The sequence below is a fragment of the Cajanus cajan genome, chromosome 4 (assembly GCF_000230855.2).
Source record: "Cajanus cajan strain Asha chromosome 4, NIPB_CcT2T_4, whole genome shotgun sequence".
NCBI lineage: Eukaryota > Viridiplantae > Streptophyta > Magnoliopsida > Fabales > Fabaceae > Cajanus > Cajanus cajan.
This window is the reverse complement of record NC_138520.1, coordinates 40,420,761-40,424,821: the sequence shown is the minus strand read 5'-3', so window position 1 is coordinate 40,424,821 and position 4,061 is coordinate 40,420,761.

Here is a 4,061-nt window from a genome sequence, read left to right as displayed (position 1 = left end):
GTTCAACTTCCAGCTCGGGCGTCGAGTGAAGTTGACCCTGGAGAGGGTAAACTTAGCTACCGAGGTTGTCAGAAGCGCCGAGGTATGCAACAACCTGGAGAGGCTACTCAACAATTTTCCACCGGAAGACGCTACAAGTCAGAAGGTTGGCACATCACCCGGACAATTGGGTCAACTCCTTTACTTGTCAGCCGGTACACCAAAAGGTCGTCCGACTAAGTAAAGGGGGGGCAGCTGTAGACCCCTAAAATTGTCCGGGTCGGAAATAAAGCTTGAAGACTCTCGAAGACTAAAGGAAAGTCAGCCGGAAGGACTCCTGGAAGACCCTAGGATGATTATCTGTAGGTTTAGAGGTCTTAGAGTAGCAAAAAATAAGAAAGTGGAGGGAATGAAGCCCAATACGGCCTCCCAAGAGTTCAGTACGGCCGTATTGAACATTTTAAACTACAATACGGCCGCACTGAATTCAATACGGCCGTATTGAAGTTCAATACAGCTGCATTAAACTCAATACGGCTGCACTGAACTTCAATACGGCCGTATTGAGGTTTTTGAACTTCAATACGGCCGTATTGAATTCAATACGGCCGTATTGTAGTTCAAAACTTCAATACGGACCGTATTGACCCCCAGAAACCGTATTGAGCCTCTTCCCTATAAATATGACGTCAATGGGACGTCATTTCACACTTTTGGACTGAGTTTTAACCCTCTTCTTGAGTATTCTGGGTTTTTTTGAGCAGTGCTCTGCCTGGAAATCACTCGGAGAGTTGATCCGACGAAGTTTTGAGTTCTGAGCATTTTGCTTGAGTCTCAAACTAAGTCGAAGGGAAATCCATCGGATTTCCAAGTCAAAAATTATTTTTTAGGAGGGAGCGAGCGGTCTTGTAGAGGGAGGGAACGCCAAAACGCTTCCCAATTTCTGTCAAGATATATAAGAAAGCACGCTTCAAAGGTTTATCTCTTTAAAGTCCCTTCTTTTACCGCTTTCTGTGTGTACATATTTAAACTGTCATCATGTAGATAGTCAATTCATAATTGCTTAGAATAAATAGGGGTAATTTAGTAATTTCGCACTATTATTTTTAAATAATCTGTCATAGGGAACCCGAAAGGGGCGTTGTGGGGTGCTAACACCTTCCCCACGCGTAACCGACTCCCTTACCCGACTCTGGTTGTAATGGCCGAAGTCGATTTTTGAATCGATTGCCTTAAATCTCTTTTTCCAATGTTTTGAGTAAAACATTGGTGGCGACTCCATGAACCCTTCTTTTTTATGAAAACCGCTAATCCATGGAGGGTCCCGCTTGGGATTAACATGGATTGGTGAGCCTTTTAATAAAATTGCTCGTTTGACGAGGTCTCAGTTTGAGAATAAGTCATTCTAGCAATCCATATTTTTAAACAAACAAAAGAGTCCAACCATCCCTCGCGAGTGCCAAAAGCCCGTTTCGGGCCGGTGGCGACAGGTATCACCCACTGAAATACAACTTCTACCTTAGATAGATCTATATTATACCCCACTAAAATTACAGGACCTAGAAAACTCTTCTTATACAACCAAAATTCATACTTAGATAACTTAGCCTAAAGCTATCTTGGATAAATCCTCACTCTCAATTCCAATTTGATGATAGCACACGTTAAGGTCAACCTTACTAAACACCCGCTAATTGATCCATAAGGTCATCTATCCTCATATCAACATACATGCATATCAAATCATATTAGAATATCTACTTCAAACAATCGATATATATCATTCCTAAGCATGTACGAATCAATCACCATTTACTCCATATAGTATGTACATGAACCAACTTTACCACATAACATCATACAATCTTAAACAACCTCTCAATCCACCTAACATCTTAGAATCATGACAAAAATCAATTTTTATCCTTGCATTGTCTAACGATTCAAAAATATCATGACACCATACATATCCCTTCAACAATGATCAAAGAAAATGATACCTAGAGAGTTATACTCATCCAAATGATCTCAAACCTATCTCAAAAGAAAGCTAAGAGAAAAAGTTAAAACTCTTATGAAGACATAAAATTCTAAAAGATCATCTTCTTAGCTAAAAATTTCAAAAACCGCAGCAGATATATTCGGCGCTTACAGCTAGACCTTTGATCACCAAAGTAGCTATAACTGGAGTTCTAGACCTCCGTTTTACCTGATTCCAATTCCATTGAAAAGATAACGTCTAAGGCTACAACTTTTATGAAGATCATAAAATATAAATCTGTCAATATGGTAGTCATAATGGCACAACAAAACTGCAGCGAAAATATCCTCTACACCAAACAGCAATAATATATCAATATATCTAAGGCCACAAAAATACATCAACCCTTCCAAACTCACACCTCAACTTCATATTCAAGCTTCCCACTACAATCCTAAACCAAACAACTCACATATTTAGCACAACAGACTTAGAAAATAAAACTCACATGCTACCTAAACCATAAACGGTAAACATGCCAACACCAACACTCAAGGGAATTACCAACATTTCAATCTCTCATCAAGGATACCAAAACTCCAATTCTCATATACAACCTCCTTGGATTCAATCGCTACAACTATAGATTCTAGAAACTCCATTAACCGTAAACTCTCGACAAATCAATGTCTCACCCAAATCTAAGGTCCCAATAATTTCTAGTTGATTAGCAAGGCTTCGTCCACTACTACTGGCACATATGCTCGCAATACGAGCGATACCACTCAACCACTACTTCTTACGTAAGAAAGAAGTATCAAAACAAATAAGCAATCATGAATAGCCTCAACTAAGCTATATCATGTCTTTCAGCCAAATTCTGAGAAAACAATATAAGTGTAAGCACAACACTAACAACACAAGGGAAACATCATCATCATCATTATCCTCATCATAAAGCAAAACATATTCCATCATTCATCTACCAAACAAGCATAGTAGACTCATAACTCACGGCCAATTGGATCGACCTGCTCTGATACCACTAAATGTGACACCCTTCTACCCCATAATAAATAAGTAACAACAATAAGAATAATTCAATAAATATAACATCAAGAAGGGTCCACATATTTTAATAAAAACTCATAGGTTCACAAGTCTTGAAATAAATAGAAATAATAATAATAATAATAATAATAAAATAATAATAACCTTTTTGAAAATTGGTTTCTTGGTTGAGGGGGCTGGTCTGGGGGGCGCTGAGGAAGCTGGGCACAGATGCGCTTGTTCTCAACTCGTAGAACTGCTAGATTATCCTCGTGTTGGGTGTGCATGTTCTCTAAGTCAGTGGTGTGTTGTTGTCGCATTTGATCAACTTGCTCGATCAGGCATCTAAATGTTGCGTCTCCTTCCATTCTTGTTACGTTATCTTGTTCGTCTGTTTCTTGTCTACTATGGCTTCGGGTTAAAACCATAAGCATGGCCGATAAGAAACTTCTTGATCGGCCTTACAGTGGGCGCCAAATGTTCTTACCAGAGATCGATCGTGAGTGACGATCTACTAGGCAAGATTGGTGAGCCTTCTTTGCTGGGTACGTCGGCTGTTCCGAAGTGGGGGTGGTACCTGCAAAAGAGACTCTGATGCTAAAGTTAGTTCTTGGTAGTGTAATCATCTCATATATATAGTGCATGTACCTTGATGTGAATTAAGGTTTCCCTCTTAGGCGAGCGTAGCGTTGTTCTGGGCCCAAGATGGGTCTCGGCATGATATATAGTGGGCCTCTGCTCTGGCCAATGTCATGTGGCATATATCCGATGTCATTTAGTGCTTTAGTGCCGAACTGAAGTTCGGCTTCTCAACATGGATAGTACAATATCAAATATAAAATAACTTTTGATATCGTCATAGATTGGGTAAGATTAAGTTTTTGTTAATGATTATTCTTTGTTAATTGGTGTGTTGATTATAATTTTATAGAAAATGTAGTTATCTTATTTTTTGTTAAAATATTATATTTTAAAATATTACTTCTTTTTTAAAATGAATTTATCTTAATTTGTATATTTTAATAAAAATAAAATAAAAATGATAAGTTAG